The sequence below is a fragment of the Callorhinchus milii genome, unplaced genomic scaffold (assembly GCF_018977255.1).
Source record: "Callorhinchus milii isolate IMCB2004 unplaced genomic scaffold, IMCB_Cmil_1.0 Scaffold21, whole genome shotgun sequence".
Lineage (NCBI taxonomy): Eukaryota > Metazoa > Chordata > Chondrichthyes > Chimaeriformes > Callorhinchidae > Callorhinchus > Callorhinchus milii.
In genome coordinates this window covers 7,382,015-7,400,457 of record NW_024704762.1, presented here as the reverse complement: position 1 = coordinate 7,400,457, position 18,443 = coordinate 7,382,015, and the positions used below count along the sequence as shown (strand labels likewise).

General features: G+C 39.1%; 1 protein-coding gene across 2 annotated transcripts in view; it reads right to left on the bottom strand.

Annotated features, from left to right (window-relative positions):
- The window catches only part of LOC103181958 (guanine nucleotide-binding protein G(I)/G(S)/G(O) subunit gamma-7), a 45,035-nt gene that overhangs the window by 11,258 nt on the left and 15,334 nt on the right, over window positions 1–18,443 (bottom strand). Inside the window, exon 1 of one of the 2 annotated variants that reach the window (XM_007898773.2) lies at window positions 8,066–8,176. The exons of the other annotated variant lie outside the window; for it this stretch is intronic. The gene's annotated coding sequence lies outside the window, so the exon portion shown is untranslated. Of the gene's footprint in view, window positions 1–8,065; window positions 8,177–18,443 lie in introns of those variants that run through there. 2 annotated transcript variants of the gene reach the window in all.

The window sequence follows — 18,443 nt, the reverse complement described above, 5'->3', positions numbered from 1 at the left end:
TGTATATACACGGTATTCCAAGTCGAGTGGTATCAAGGAACTGTACAAAGAGTTTTTATCTGCAAGAATGTCTTTAAAATTTCTTGAAAAGGGTTAGTGAAGCGACAGGTACTGCTGGTACTTCACAGAGAAGCTGGATCACAGCAAATCAAACTTGTATTTAGATTTATACCAGGCAGACAGGTACTCAAAACATAGTGTACTTGGTGTAACATCCTGAGACCAGTAATTTGCCAAGATGTACAATGCCCTCAATATCAGACATGCCAAGGCCTTATTTATTATTGAAAGTTAGCTGGCTGCTAACTAACACACATTAAAACATTTTAAAGTTGAAGTAGCCCACCCAAATTTTCAGCAATAGTACCTTTATTCAATCTTTATTTACCTGCTCTCTCCCCCTCCACACTACACCCCCCCCCCCCCCGCAACAGAGCAAAATTAATGGGATTTTAAAGCTTATCTGAATTACAACCCAAATCATCCGGATTTGAACCAGCTACAAGTATGCCCATGCTTAAGCTCTTTTCCTTTAATCCAGATTACATAATTTTGCAGCAAAAATTTAAACAAAATTCTAGATAAAGTTTTACAAATGGTTGCAGCCGTTGCAGTAAGGAAGTCAACACACTAGTGCAATAGCATCTGTCACGACATACTATGCGAGCACAAGAAGTAGGACTTTGGCTCATGACCAGATTTCCGTATAAGGTGAATTCCTGATCTTGTCTGTCAAAATGAGGAGGAGGAGGAGAGTGCATATTAGATGATTTGCTGCATAGCAGGAGCATGACTTCAGTAGGCAAACCAATTTGAGCTGCTTATTGTTGTTTCAAGACAGGATCGGAACTACCCCACACTCACTGTCTAAGCTCACAGATGCACTAAAATCACTCTGCAAAGCACCAAATAATAATAAATTGGTCACTCAATCCACGACTGTTTGTGGAACGCCGCTGCGTGCAATTGGCTGCCGCGTTTCGCCCACATAATATACAGTCAATTCACATTACACTATATTCTGTGAAGTGCTTTGAGATGTCTTGAAGACGTGATAAGGCCCTATATCAAATGCAAGGATTATTATTATTACCAGAGGGCCAGCAGCAAGAGAGTCCTACTGGCAGTGACTATTAAGGTGGTTCATAAGGCTTAGCATGTTTTTCATCATTGGAACAATAATTAGTAAAATTTTCCTTCTAAATGTTAAGGTGGTATCAGTTTAAAAAATCATTGCATTGCTTAGTCTGTTTTTACTGTATCGTGCACAGCCTCTCTAACACAGGCAAAAGTTCAAAGTAGTAGAAGTTTCAAATTATTCTTAAAGCGTTTTACCTAGAATATTTTGTTGGAACTATGCACATCTATTTGTTTTTAATTGGGTAATTAATAAACTGGTGGGCATGCTGTTCAAAGAAGCAAAGTGCAGAGGCTTAATTTAAAAAGGTGGCAATGGAATGAAAAACCTGTCTACTGAAATCAAATCTGAGGCATGTAACTGCCTTTCAATGCACATTCCATAGCTTTCACCTCAATTAAATTTCTGAGACGATCAGTCACCAAGTTGCATGAGTCATTTCATACTTAAAGCTAACTTCAACCTTTAGGGTAAACAGGGAGCCATAGAACTCTCTGCGTAGGTGCAACAAAAACTGGATTAAGCTGAAAATTTGAATTAGGGTTTATCGCACAGTTGAATTTAGTTGCATTTCACTGTAAGAGGTTGCCTCTGGTGGATGAAGGGGCAAGATGCTAGCTACACTGCTTCATGATTTCAACCCAATTTGCACTATTTGCCGGAGGAAAGCTGCATTTTAAAGATTGGTTGTAATTCAAAGTTGGCATTTGTCCTACGTTTTAAAAAAAATCAGCTAATGCTGCTGATCATTTGCAGTGACCATGACTGGAATATGCATGAATAATGGAGAATTACGGGACTTGGCATGACTACAATGCCAACCAATGTGAAATAGTCAACCAACATACGTTGCCTGGGATCAATGATTAAAAACAGCCTCTTGCGAAAATAACTGAAGGACTTGCTGGGGTGGTGCAATTGTATCACAGCACAAGTTGTTTCCTTCAAGAGGTGAAATGATAAAATGGGGAAAATTAAGACATTATATCCATTTTTAGTTTCGCTCACAAAATATACAGTCAATTCACTTTACAGTGTATTCTGTGAAGCGTTTTGGAGATGCCTCGAAGACATGATAAGGTTCTATATCAAATGCAAGGTTTATTATTATGATTATTTTCTTTGAATGCAACTAGAATTTGCCTAGATTCTGAATCAGTTTACTTAGGTATCTTGAAAGGATGACAAAAAAAAAGGGTGTGCCAAAATTTCTACTGCATTTTTCAAAAGGTTTCAATCATTTGTTTGATCCCAGTATCCACCGTACTAACACTTCAGGACAGCAGAGGAATCAACTTTGTTACTGTAAGGGTGTGGCAAGATTCATCGAAACTTTGTTCAGGATTGAGAGGATGCTTTGCATAACTTCAATGCAATTTACATTCCTGTTTGCCCAAAGTCAGATTGAACTCATGNTTTTTTTGTAGTTTTGCATTCCTTCATGCCAATGTACTACATTTTTTGATGTCAGTTTTTGTAGGGCCACCTAGTGTTTTAGAATTGAAAAAATAAAATATTTCAAAAATGCCACACACTTTCTTTTCATGTTTTCGTTGACAGATGAACAAGGTTTCAAATGTTTTCAAACAGTTTGCTGTATTGCTGAATTTGTAGGTCATTTGAGATAGCGTTCAAAGTACTGTGGTACCTTGAGATGAAGCTCAACTGTATACAACTGAGACATTAAGTTTTTGAAGATTGCAACAGCTTTTCTGTCGCAAATTCACATGATATTCATGTTTTTCAAGTAAGAAATGAGTCATCTTGTCCATAATGTTTCTCCCGCCATTGTTTCACAGTTACCTCATACCACCCCAGAGAAACAGCAAATTGGTTTTGAGTCCAGCTGTCCCAATGCAGTCTATCCTGGCTCCCTTATTCCCAACTATGACAAGACATCTAGCGCAAGCTTGGTGTCTTCCCAAGTGCATAAATAAGCTAAGTAATACTCGGGAGCTAACAGGAAGGAGGATCACAGAAACCCCTATCCTACACCCTGTGCCACAGTGTGTTGGTTCAATAAGTTTTTGCATGGCTTAATGAAAAAAAGAAAGCTGCAAGCAAGCGGACACAATTTAGATACTGGTGTATAATTAACCTGGAGTGTCCTTCAAGTCCTTGATCACATGCAAACAAAGTTGGTTTTTCAGATTTACGATGAAAAATGATTTCATTTAATCAGTAAACAATTATATGCCCAGAGAACGCTGGCAGGAACAGAGACTCTGGTGTAACGGCCTACACTTCCTTTTTTTTGTACTTGGCCCCTGGACAAAAGCGTTTGTTCCATTTTTAGCTTCCTCCAAATCACTGAGCAGTTGAATAAGCCATTCAACTCAGCAACCACAGCAGTTTGATCTGAATTCTACAGATATGAGAACATTAGTCACCCTGATTATTTGGGTACATTTATAGTTGATGAACAATTATGAGCATCTTCATTTACATTTGGAGAGAATGGTGTATTTGCTGTCCAGCAGCTGATGCTGAATCATGCAGTGTGAAAAACATGTTTTTGTGTGTGGTGATTTTTTAAAAAAAAAACAGCATGTTGAAATCTGGCCCATGCCCAGATACACACAAACTATCTTAATTTAAAAAAACTGAACTAATACGAGTTCTGTAACTCGCAGACCAGTAGCAGCTTACGAAGAAGTATATAGAACATGAACCATTTCGAGTGTGGAGAGTTTTGCAACTTTGAAAATGCTTGTGTTTTTCCTTTCGTAATTCCTTCTCCACGTGAATGATACATTTGCGATGCAGAATAGTCTGCGTATATTTGCAACCTGGATTACTGTGGGAGACAATTAAAGATGCGTATAACGCAGTAAGATATTGTTCAATTCATGGTGCAAATAAAAAAATCCTAAACAAAATTTTCAACAAGACTGAGAGTCCAAATCATACATTGTAAATCTTTGCTGCACTTGGTTTTTCTGCCCTCATTAAATTTCGGTTAACTAAAAATCAACTTGTTTCCACAGAAGATTTATATGCAAGCAGGGAAAGGGTTAAACTATGATACATGTGTCCTTTAGATGAAAGTATGGAACAACAGCTAAAGTAACGCAATACACAAATGCTATTGCCAGGTTCTAACTTGGTTCGTTGCAAATAAAATGTCAGGAATTTTCCTCTGCGTTGGTAAAGAACCTACTGTTATTGTCCAAAATACCACAGAGGACAAAGCACAAGTTAATAAAAAAAAATGCATTACTTAAAAGGTTTTGTATGCAGATACCTCTGTAATAGATGTGTTTTTTTTTCTGGATAGAAAAAAATTGCGAAAGAATGTCCCCTGCCAGTGTTGTGATACAATAGACCATTGCCAACGTGAGGCTGATGCTGCCAAGCTGAGGGCAACAGCTGTTCCACACAATGACTATCACCAGTTTAAAATGTGAGTGGATTGCAATTACATCATTCTGAATGCTGCAGGAACAGTGTCACCACATAGCTTTGCAGGATTCTTCCTATTATCCCGCAGAGAGGCAGCATTCCCATTTATGGCTGCTAGGCTAATACCTGTAGTACACTGCAGCTGGATGGCGGGGACAGCTGAGCTAAGCGTGCATTCAAAGCTAGGTTGCATTTTAAATACAGATAAAACAAAACCTAAATGGTAAAAGTCTGAAGTAAAACCAGAAAATGATGGAAATATACAGAACATCAAAGCAGTATATGAAAGCGAAAGACCAGCTTGCTATGACCAGACAATGGAAGCCAGGCTTTTATTCCTAGGTTTTAAATATACTTTAATTTCTGTACGTTTAAGTAGAAAGGCTCCTGCAAATCTACAGGAAACATAGGCGAGGAGCAGAAAGAAGTATGCAATACATACAATTTTGATTAATGCAGAGTCCTTATCAATATAAAACCAAAGAGGTGGTAGTTAGGCAGCAGAAGTGTGTCCCGTTCTGGTAACTCAACTTTAGGAAGGTTGTCAAGGCCACAGAGAGTGTTCAGAGAAGATTTACTAGGATAAGATTAGGGATAAATGGTTTGTTCTATAATGATAATAAACACAGAGCACAAACTAAAGGAACTGGACCCATTTTCATTGGAACAGAACAACTGATTCAGGTATTTTGATTTATGAGGTGACTATAGACAGCGATCTATCGAAACCAATTAGCAAGAGAGCAAAGGGGGAGACTAAGAGGAAATTTTACAAGGAAAATTGGTAGGTTATGGAATGCTATGCTGGGTGTGGTAGTCAAGGTCATATTAACTTTCAAAAGGGAACTTAATAGATACCTAAAAAGGAATAATTTGCTGTGGTATGAGGAAATAGGCAAGTTAATTGGACTGAATGGATTAATCTTTCAAAGAACCATCACAGATACAATAGGCTGAATGACCTCTGTGGTTCTATTTTACCACAAACACCGCCTCAGGAGTGGCAATGGGAACCTGTTGCCCAGAGTAAAGAATGTATTATGTTTTTTTAAAATAAAGATACAGCGTTGCAAGGTTAATTTAAAAAAAACTCCCAAACTGAGACCTCACATATCAGGAGAGTTTAATAGACTTGAAAATAAGCAGAAGTATGTATAATATTCACAGCAGCACTGTAGAAAGATATGAATTTGCAGTTTACAAGGAAACAGAAACTGCATTTCATTTTCACAGAGATCCAGCAATGGGAATTTTCCTGATCTGCAGCACTTGTCTCACTTTTGTTTCACTTGAAAAGGGTTCAAAAAGCTCATTTCTTGCTGTGATGAATCTGCAGCAGAGAACATATTGTACTTGGACTACAGTTTGGCAATATTTGAAGGCAATCTTATTCCAAGGAGCCAGAAGAATGGTTGTTGGCAAATGGTTCAAAGCAAGCTTGTTTACTTTCTCCTTCCTTTAGGTCTCCTCTATTATCAAGCCCCATTGTCAGACAGACAAACGACAATACTCCCATTCCTGGTAACGTAGGCGGCAAGTCAAAAATATTCACCTGGGAGGAGGGGCTTAGTAAACCTGAGTCAAAGGGTCGGTCCTGTTTAAGACAGGTGAGCTGTTGGCTTGACTGACAGGTCTGTCAGTCAATCAGAGCTGAGGTCCTATTTAAGACAACAACAATAACAACAACAGACGGACTTTGTTTTGACGAAAGATTATCGACGTGAAACATTAATACAATACAAAATTACATTTGTACATGGCTTTTCACGTGGGGAGGACGTCAATTCACTTTCCTCTCTCCATAGATGCTGCCTGACCTGCCACATGCTCCCAGCGACTTCTGTTTTTATTACAAGACAGACTGGAATTGGGCACGCGCCACCAATGAGTTGGTAGCGAGGCAAGCGGGGGCACAGGGTTGCCGCTGGCTGGAGCAGCTCGGAGGACTGGCTGTGGTACTCCTCAGAGAATTTCCCCTTAGATTTCCCCGTTAAACTAGTGAGCTATAGATAACTTGTGGGGGAAGAGCCCTCTCTCGCATTAGCCACCGACTGCCTATGCCTGCTGTGCTTTCTGTAAGATTAATTTACTTTCTATATTTACGTTCTATTCAAATTTCGTATCATCACTCCCTCTGGGGAAAAAATGTGCTACTTTTCTGACAGCCCAGCTCAGACTAGGTACTTGTGCGCCGAAATCACAGGCAGGAATGTAAACTTCCATTGTTCTGTAATTTAACAGATGTTGCACAATAATTTAATGCATTCGCTACAGATCTTGCATTTTATTGGTAAAATTACCCAGTTATAGTGGAAAGAATGCATTTGTATATCAGGTCAAGTTAGGGTGACGTTATCGTTCTGGTGCCTATCCAGTAATAATAATCCCTGCAATTGATATAGTACCTTATCACATCTTCGAGACATCTCAAAGTGCTTCACAGAATATACTGTAAAGTGTAGTGACTATAATTTGTGGGCGGGTAGTAGTGCCTTTGGCAAGATGTGGAGGAAGGCGGAGAAATAAAAATTATTTCTTGTTCAGTCAGAAATGTGCAGAAATTGGGATTTTATGGTGACATAGTTGCAACTCAAATAAGCACAAATAAAATCCTTCATTGCTTCCCCCCCCCGAGGAAAGTGGATAATAATTTCCAGTGATGTTCACCCTTACCACTACTTGGAACTGAGCAGTATTCCCTTCTGGTTCCAAAAACTTCAGTTGTAATGCATTATAAATCCAAAAGAGATCACATGGCTTGACCAACTTATTTGTGTGAACTACTTTGTTGTGTATGAAAGGCATGAATAATCATCATGTGAGACCCCTGTGTCCCAGAAAACTCCTACAGTTTCCTTCAGAAGTAGCAAACACAATACAGACATGACTTCAGACTATTGTCTCTTTCTCAATTAAGCATCCTCTTGCTTCTGACTGGACAAAAGATCAAGGCATCATCTAGCAATTAGTAACACGAAACAGTTAAGGCCAATAAGTGGCATTGTGAATGGTTGGAAAGTCGCTCTATAAATAGTAACTTAAGTAAATCATCATGTGCAGAGTTTTGTGACACGGGCAGAGTGAGTAAAGTTCCAATGGTTGTGCAATAAACATCTAGATTGGGAATTGACAAAGAATTGTAAAATAAACTTAATTAAGCAATCCAAGTTTCTGCCCTCAACTCTCTTCCTCGTCTGAAGGCAGAAATCATCACCATGTAACACATCTCAGCACCACAGCAGAAATCATTGCTCTATTATAAACAGAGTGATCGAGAAACGAGACACTTTTATTCTCATAATCACCTTCAAAAGAAAACTTAAAATGCAGCTGATTATAATGATTGAAATATGACATATTGAAAAATTTAAAAACTAATGTTTCGATTGCAAAATTACTGCATATTCAGTACAATTTTATGTAACTGTACATGATGTGCACACTCTCCATGGCACCAAATATTTCCTTGCTTTAATATGGCATCCAAAACTGTGCACAATTCAAAAGGTAATAGTTTGTACTCACACAAGAATGCTGCATTTACTTTACAGCATGGACACTGATGGCAGCCCCAGTTTAGCAGCAGTAAAGAAGGCAGCACTGCTACTCCTGGAGTGTACAAGGCCACTCCAACAACAACCCAAGGTTCCTATACTTCTATTTTAAGGAGGTTAGTTAGGACGCGAGTACAAGTACAAGTTGTTCTATGCTGTGGGCAGCGATGCTTTTCCCCAGCTATTTTCTCACAAGTAACCAGTGATTAATATGGAGCAACTTGTTCTTGATTTTTGGCTCCAAAGTTGACAGTGTAATGTGGGAATATGTAACAAGGAATTATGATCCTTCAAAACACATTGTGAATACTGGAAATAAGTAAAATAAAAAACTGGAATAAGTTGCTAGTAATTGTTTTCGAACAGATTTTGTGGACAAATGCCATCGGCATGAATTAAGACCTCAGTATAGCCTGGATTACCATGACGGAAAAAAAGTTTTTTTAAAAAAAACACAAATCATGGCATCTTTGAATGCCAGCCCTTTACCAATTGGAAAGGTGCTCTCACTCCATCTTGTGCACAATTCTCACAGTGTTGACACATGATGCCTAAATTCAAATGGGAATAATAATAAAACCAGCCAAAATGTACATTTTTTAGCAAATGGAAACCAATGCAATTAGCGATCCTGGAATGCACAAATATGAATTTGTATGGGGTGGGTAAAAGAAAATCAATTACACATTAAATATCTATTAGCTGTTGAAAGCAACAAATAGTTTGTGGAAGACAAGTAACTGACACAAATTGAATCTTTGATAAATTATGATCTTATTGGGGACAAACACTTGAGTTTTAATGCTGCTTTCTTTGCACTCCCCATAAGAGGGCTATTGAAGATTTCATCCTGAATGTCAGTGTGACACGCTGAATCACGCTGAATTAACAGTTCTTAACGGTCCACTGAACTGTTGTTGTCCTTTGAACCCAGGTATTCCAGATAGCAAGTGGAATCAGGGAAACGGACATTCAAGAATGTAAAGAATGTGGCCTTTGAGCAGCTCATTGGAACTGTACGACCAAACACATGCTGGTTACATGGCACTATAGAAACAGTAGCTATTTACTTTTAGGCACGGTTAATTAAACGGTACATATGTGGATGTACAAACTTCATGCATTCCAACAGTATCAGGTCAATAGGAATGGACAATGGAAGTAAACAGCCAGTTTCATTGCCGCTGAGAGGGTATAACATAAGATTACTCGTGCTCTCAATCATCATCCAGTGACAGCTGCTAGAAAAGGCAGGTGATTTGTTTTGGTCAGCTGGGTGTCTGACACATGTGGAAACCCATCACCATGTTTTATAGAGTAAGCCAAACAAAACAAGTTTCATATATCTACACCATTGACACATGGAAATTATGGAGGCATCATTTACATAAGATCGTTTGTTCTTATAACTGATTGTGAATATCACAAATATACTAAACCATGTGTTCACTATACATATGTATATTATATATAATGTAGCATTTATAACATTTTTATATTTAGGCAAAGCATTCCTCTTCACTTAACATCTGTAAATGCTCAGGGCATTCTGGTGAGCTTCTTTGTCAAAGAAAGTCGAGCAATGAGTCAGTAATTCCTCCGGTCAGGGCAGTGACCAGGTCAGTTTTTGTGCTACTTACAAAGCTGCATTTGCCACAGTTAAAAAAGTGTCTAGATTATATTTTGTTTCCCTTTCATTTTTCTAATCGATGCTGCGTCTGCGAATGAGAGATTGCGGGCAGTATTTTTTTTAAAACACCTCTCAAAGTGGCATCAGGCATTAACACACCAGCACCCATGACGAGCAGGTTATGTAAATGCAATGACGCAGTTACTGTAGAAGGCCTTGAAGCAGAGGGAACCCTCCTACACTACATCACAACCACCCACACACAGCGACGTTGTCAGCCTACATCTCTGCTGTAGTTCTACTACCACACATTGCAGCAGCCACATTTTTTTTGCGTAGCCCAAGCGAAAAGGCTGTGAATCACACCAACACACACACACAATGAAATATCCAGCCTTTACACAGATAAAGGTTATGGTCTGGGATTTCTTTAGCAAACAGCAGATTCACATACACGTCAGATAGTGATGATGATGCACATGAATGAAGCCTGTTCTACCCTCACCATTAACAACCAGTGCTGCGCAGTGGCATTTTGTGGACCTGCTTTAAAAAAAATCATTCTTTAAATGTGTGAAGTTTTGAATCATGTCTGGATTTTTTTTCCCCCACTTAAAATTGAACAAAGAAAATGCCATTTGCAACGGATTCAATCACGAACCCCATCACATACAAACTTTTCACTAAGATGAGGTTACTGAATGCTGACTGAAACTCAGTGTGTATAGTGTTGGGTGGTACCAACAGTGGCGATTCCCGGTTACAATATATGACGTGTCTCAATTTATTACAAAGTCTTTCCAAAGCGACACTCAAAATAAATAATGTACTTTGAAAAGTTGCTCAAATCCGTGTTCTTGGAAAAACACTTTCAGAACAAAGGGAAGCAATAAAACTGGAAAAGAAAGCCAAAGAACTGCAACAAACTGATTCTGCTAATCGTAAAACTGTACCTCGGGATATGTCAACTACAAAACAGAAACAAGAGATTTTAAATGTTGCACATACATAACGCCTCATTGCTACTGCCTCCCAGAATAGACAGAATCCAGGCCAATTTGCCAGTTTCACCTGAACTACATTTTGTAGCTCATCACGAATGCAGGTTATCCAGAATTTACATTTCACGAACAGCGAGTGCTTTTGAACAGTTTTGTTTACAATTTGTTTTCAATGGTAAACAAAACTGTTCAAAAAAATAGAAGAGTTATTGGGTGGGGGTGCCAGCAGGAAGAAATCATTCAAGTTTCCTGCTCGTTTTGCTATCAAAAAGCACTTTGAGACGTCCTCCCAACATGAAAAATGGGTTGTAAATGTAAATTACATTGTTAAAAGCATGCAAAGAAATGACTGTTCTACTGAGAGCAATACTTAAAATAAATAAACTAGTGAATTCTATTTACACAATACTATGGCTATTTACTTTTGATCAGATTTGCAAAATAGATTGCTTTTGAAAACTCTGTAATTTCCCCATTAAGGTTAATACAGAAAAAATATACACCCACGTGCTGTGTACATGCTCAAACTAATACGTTCACACGAAGATTCCAAAACACATAGGCTCGCCTCCACTTTCACCGCCCATAGGGTAATCCCCACCACAAGATGTCGTCACCACGTTCCAACCACGCAGGTTTTAACTATTCCACTGCTCATCAAACCTGCGAAAAAGTATTTGGTCACAAAGCAAACACTGGAGAATTCCGTGCGCTGTTTCATCTTAAGTTTCCTCCCCTCACCCAACCCAGGCACCCAAGATAAGGAGGACTATTTATGAGCATGAAACCAATCGTCCTTTCTAAAGGGGGCTTGGGGAGAAAATAGGGGGAATAAAGTCTTTAAACATACAAAGTTTTCGGTCACTTTATTTTTATGGGGGTATTCAAGCAAGTTCCCCTTCACATTTGCATTGTTATCTATTCTTAGTCTGCCCGCCGTGGTTGCAGTCACTGAAAATGCTTGTTCTCAGGATAATAATCCTTACATTTGATCGAGCGCCATCATATCATCAAAGTGCTTCACAGGACTTTTACTGTTAGGTGTAACGCTTGTATCTGTGGGTGAATGCAGTAGCCGATTTGTATACAACAATGTCCCACAAACAGCCATGAAGTGAATGACCATTTTTATCTGAAGGATGCCACCGGCGTTCCTTATAACAATTGATGGAAAGTGCCAGAGACAACGCATAATTGTCCTTGCCTCCTCTACCTGAAGATGTTAGAATATTTGGGGCCTCCAGAGACTCAGATCGGAATGGAACTCAATCCTTGGCCTAAAATCAGCAGCAAAGTGGAGTCCAATGTCTATTAATTATCAGTGCACCAACTTGTTAATTTAAGCATACAATAAGACAGTCAATGAGGCTTCAGGATCATTCAGCGATTTATATTTTTTTCCACAAATTGTCAATTCAGAGGGGACATTCCACTGTTATGAAATGTGTCATGTTCCTGCAGGTTGCATGGCACAGATTAAATATATGTGCTTTTCATACATGTGGTGTTTTATTTTCAATAAAGGATTATAATGTTGGGGATACTGAAACAGTAACGGATGTCTCAGCATATCTGATAAGCAGCACTTCCTGAAGTTGCTATTAAAAAGCTACTTTTGCATAGCAGTTTGCAAAGTACATAAGGTTACTGTACATTTGATTCCAAAATAGTAACCATACTAAGTAACAGCGCATTGCGAATACAAATAATCATCGTGGCTCTATTGTATTCCTTGGATTTTTGTGCGAATGTTGTGCTCAAGGTGATAAATGTTAAGTATGGCTGAAAGAATATTTTTAAAATAATATTTGTGTCCAAGTGACCAAGACCCCAAGTGCTCCCTAGTCAACTCTGGTTACATACTAACTTTAATCATCAGAACTCTACACCAAACAAACAAACAATTTCCCTTAACTCCATCTCTGGAGAATAATTTCTTGCTCCTCCCTTATATTTATATTTAATTATATTTTTATGGCAATTGGCTGCCACGTTTCACCCACAAATATACAATCAATTCACTTTATGGTATATTCTGTTAAGCACTTTGAGAACGTCTGGAAGACCTGAAAAGCGCTATAGCAAATGCAAGGATTATTATTATTATTATGTTCCAATGTGACATTACTGCATTCAACACCAGTTGGCAAATGTCAGCTGAGAGGGTAACTGCATGCAAATGATAATAATATAAAAAAAGCACTCAGTGCGTTAGCTGAGCGAGAGGAAAATTATCCAAAGTATTAAGTTATTTGCTAGTCATCAATAACCAGCAAACCCTGTGTGGGGTGTGTGTGGGGGGGGGGGAAGGGGGGAGGACTGTGTGTGGGAAGGTGAGTGTGTGTGTGGGGTGTGTGTGTGGGTAGGGTGGTGAGTGTGCGTGTGAGGTTGGGTGGGGATGAGTGTCTGTCTGTCTCATGTGCACTTTGGAGAGAGAAAAAAAAACCATTGTGGATGGAACAGCTGGTTCTTTGGTGTATAGCTTGGTGTCTAAGCTTTCCTTTTTTTAAACAAATGGTCCTCCTCTGGCTTTTCTATCTCACACACCACTCTAGTCCCACTTTGGTTCTTCAGAAGGTTTATTTTCATATAATCTGATATGGCGCGATTGGATTTGGCAAATTTAATTTTTGTTAAAGAAAATCATGCACAGGATACACTCACGGCAACCTTGCATCCTGGAAAGGCTCCAGTTTAATAATAATACCAATCCATTCACTTGATATAGGATTTTACAGTATTTTACTGTAAAGTGTAGTGACTGCGTTGGTGAGTGTTATCAACACAATTACTTTGCAGTGCTGCCGCTGAACGATGGTTAGTTACAATGTTGGAAGAAAAACGTGACACAAAAAAAAACTTTGAATTACTACTTCCAAGACTCACATGTTCCCACATATAGCCAAGCTGCAAAACTCAATCATCAGTTAATTTAGACAAGGATCTCGAAGCACGACTGAATATCACGTTTCTGCAGATAATTTTGTGTTTAATTCATACCCTCCGTGAGGAGCAACTGAAAATGCTGCTTCGGGACGACTTTCTGCAGGTAAATCAGTAAGTTTCAGTGAAAACAAAATCTCAGAACTGTGCTATTCATGATGTGAAACAGTGCGTTCCTGTTAATAAGAATCAGACTTTTAGGCACAGCACGTGGTAATAGGATTGATTCACTGGAACTAAAGCAACTGAACATTCTGTTATTGATTCAGTGCAGAATTCACAGTAATGGATGGACTGGGCCACGGAAGAAATACATTTTTAGTTGCAAAGAATCAGACTGAAATCATAAAACTCCATAATTTATTACATTAATAAATGTCACAATATGATACACAAAAATATTTTAGGCAAGTTATTGGCATTCGAATCCCCACGGCCAATAATAAACACTTAAATGATGTTCCAACAGTAGCTATTAATATGACCTCAATACTAGCAGTGTGCGTTTTTTAAAAAAAAAATCTAACACTCAATAGTTCTACTGGTTCCAAACCGATTACAGCGGGCTCCCTTTTAGTTCACTGGCATCAAGACACTAGTGGTATAGATATAAAGAGCAATGATATTGTAATCTGAATTGAGAACATTGAAACACAGTTGGCTAGATCCAAAGGCTTATCGATCCCGTTATAAGCAAGGTGCAGAGCTCTGTTGTTGACGTCACTCCTTGGGAGCTGTTGGACATGGTCACTCACTGTGCTTTGTGGAGGATGCACACTCTTGTCACCATTAATGAAGTGAAGTCAGCAGTGCATCAAGCACAGCACACATGTTCCACAGCAGACCGCACCGCACGCATTGAATAGCGCTACAACAGAATTCTCCCGTATACAGTTTTGCAAGTATAATTTATAATCACTGTTTTGTTTATGCAGTGCTTACAAAGATGGTAAAAGCTGTATTTACATGTGCAGTCTCAGTTGTCGATTTCTGCAATTGAACCCGTTGGCTCTAATTGACCTAACACCAATTCACTCTGCACAGATCAAGTACGGGTTCACAGCAGAGTTCCATTAAATCTCAAAAAAAAATGTAAAAAAGAAAGCTGTATGAACATGCACTGGCAAGGTTTGATTCACTATAATTAACATTTGGGCCATATAATTTGGCCACGCAAATTCCAAATTATATACAGAAATAATGTTAATTTCATCATTCAGTCATTTCCTTATGTATACTGGTGAAAGATGGGTTTGTATTTTGTCACAAACGGCAACTATTTTCTTCACTGACCTGCCATGATCCCAACAGCAAATACGGCAACCCAGCATTAACAAGCAGAATAAACTACAACCAAATTATGCCTCGCTACGCCAGAACCCATGGCAACCGCATTATGTAAATGCAATGATTCAGTCACAGAAGAAACGTGGCCTTTACGAGCAGGGATCTCTCCTACATGCTTCACACCACCCACAGAATGAAATATAATGCGCTCCTTTAGTCCACTACCAATATGTAGACGATTATGGAAATAATAACTGCTTAACCTATAACCTGTTATTTCACCCCTAAGGGATGGGCAGAACTTGGGTGTGGTCGTCTCAAAACATTGCTCATAATTCATCTGCACTTGTTACCTAAACATCAATCTCACTCAGAGAAGGACTTGAGATGAAGCTGAGCAGAATGATTTTGTATCTAATCTGTATCTAATCCGGAGTGTACCTCCTGGCTCAGTGTTAGCACTCTCAGAAGGTAGTAGGTTCAAGTCCCACACAACACTCAAAATGCAGCACTGTGAGGGGTGGGGGGTGCAGTGTTGGAGGTGCTCTTCTTCGGGTGAGACGTGAAACCAATGACCTGGCTCCTTGGACGCTAAAGATCCTATGACACTATTCAAAAAGAGAAGGGAGTTTCTCTCTCCCGTTGTCTTGGCCAACAATCCCCCCAAATAAAATTGGTCAGAATTTCTGGCCGTTTGTGGGACATTGCTTTATGCAAATTGACTGCCGTGTTCAACCGTGAATACAGTGGCAAAGTGCTTTGGGGCATCCTCTGACTTGAAAGGCGCGAGACAAATGCAAAGGTTATTATTACCTGCATTAGGAATGATTAATGCTGAGGGAGTACATAAAACAAACATAAATTTGTCAAGACATCCATTGAGACACAGACTCATTGAATGGTTATTTTCATAACAACAAAAAGGGAACTCACAGTAACAATTGCAGGATAGATTTTTGTAATCACACTACACTTTTGTGTATTTTTGCTACTGTAACAGTTAGCGAGGATCTTTTTGTTTAAAAAAAATAAACATTGTTTTCCAAACACATTTGGAATTATTTTCTAAGTTGTTTGGACTTTCTAACATGTTACTGTTCTAACACGTGATTGTTGAGGCTTCTGATTAAATTGCCACCAACCTCCCCCACCTACACACTCGCACTCACTCACTGCACTTCAGAGTGAGAGCAGTTGGTTTCATTACTACTGACTCACATTGACAAAAACTCAGCAAACATGCTGATTTCAACCTATGACTGGAGACTTCAAATGTCAAGTGGGAGAGTGAAATATCAAGCTCTCCACATTCAAAACCTCAAATTTCAGACACTAAATGGCAATTAACTAACAGCACAAAACAAAGTTCACGTGAAAGGAACATGGAATGCAATCAGATTAGATTTGATATCTAAATTTTTATCGAAATTATTAAAAAAAAAGCACAAATGCATGGTTTTGGTTACAGCTGCTCCCTCCGAAACAGTTGGAACATTTTGTCACACCTTCCTCCTCATGACTGGGGGCAGGGACGAAAAGGCGCTCTAAAATTCTAGTGACGTTATTAAGGGGGGGGCTAAGACAAGGTTTCTGCACCCACACTGCTGACATACTTGCCTTCCCCATTCAGTCCGCACAACAAATAAACCAATCCCTGCAGAATGCCCAACACAGGTACCTGACTTTTGTGAAAAGGTGCCAGTGCAATTTTAGCATTAAACGGTTGTCAGATTTTCCTTCCAGATTCAATGAAAAAGAGATTGAAATAATTAAATAACTAATAATCAATCAACTAAGGATATTGATTTCTTTGAATAAATGAAGTAAATGAAGTATTTATTCCTTTGAAGTAAATGTACGAGTAAGAGGCAGTAGTTTACAATGAAGAGCACAGCACACCCATTGCTTCTGTGTTCAACTGCCTGCTAAGAAAAACACTTAAAAGAGTTCAGTCGCTGTGTTGGCAGCTGGAGAGAGAGAGAGAGAGCGCGGGAAAAGGGGAAAGCTTGGCTAAAAGGGCCTTAAATGTAGATTGCAGGCAGTTATAAACAATAGCCTTTGTGATTGGTCAGTTTTGCACTATTGCACTCTCCGTTACCAGAGCATAGGAAAATAATACCACACCTTCAATGTATTAAATCACGTCACTCTGCAGGGGAGCTGCTCAGGTTACTGGGTCAAGGTTAAAACCGTTTTTGATTCTGTAATGGTTTGGCTCAAATTACCCTCTACAATGCAAGTTCTTGAACAGCGACATGATACTGCACACCAACAAATCCCACATGCTCTCAGTTGAGGTCAGTAAACTGATTATTCCTCTCCGTCCCAAACACAATACACAATTCTTAGCCCATTTTTCGCCCCTTTGCAAGAAAGCAATCAAGACTAGGATAGCAATCAGGAGGTCAACAGTAACCTACAACTTCTATCCCAGCTGAGATCAGTAGAGATTTGGATTTGAATCTGAAAATTCTGGAATAAATGGCCCAAAGGCAGCACCAGGCAGTAAATTTACCCACAACAAAGCCATATAATATGGGGTGCGGGGCGACGAGTAGAGAACAGAATCAACTTCTGTTGATTCAATCTGAACATCAAACATTAGCATGCATGCAAATCAAGCAACCTTTTCAATTTGGGAATCAGCTGGTATCCATTACAAAATATCAAGCCATTCCTGTGAAGAAACCCAACAGCAGAACTCAGTTTTGTTGACCCTGACCCAAACTGACTGCAATCTCCATGAGGCAAAATATAAAATGGGTCTCTGTGGTAGGATTATTAACCATGTGCCCCCATTATAAGACTCCTTGAGTCATATTTCCTAAAATTGCTTCCTGTCCTGAACAATTCAAAATCATCAGGAAACCAACAGATGGATAACTTTGAATACCCTGTCCACTAATAAAGTGCATATTCCCCCCCCCCCCCCACCCCAGTATACTTTTGATAAATGTCAGTGGCCTGCTCATTCTGATATCTATCAGCTTTCAGTAAAAGCCATCAGGCTGTGTACGACAGATATGTGTCAGCATGCTAATCTTCATACAGTACAGTTCAACCTCCTCCTCTAACCAACCTACATTTTCCCTTTGATTCAGAAATACAAGCACTCTCATTAATGATGCCATAATTCACCTCTGAAACTCATTTTCATTTCTGAAGACCATACCCTTTGAAAGTGGCTTACCGTTTCTATGTTGCTCAGTACTTATATTGCACAAAGCTTTTTTTTCTGCCCGTCACCTTCCAGAAAATGTGTAATTGGATTGGAATCAATAGTTAGGCATGACTGCTTATTCAGTTTCAAAAGGGCTGAAGCTAACTCATTACGAATGTTTTTTCTTGACTGTTTTTGGTGCAATGATCAGTAAATCTTCCACTGCAGATATACGCTTTCATCAGTAATGGCAGTTTTATGACTGTTTGTGGGACACACACTGCTGTGGGCAATTGGCTGCCGAGTTTTGCCAACAAAATACAGTCAA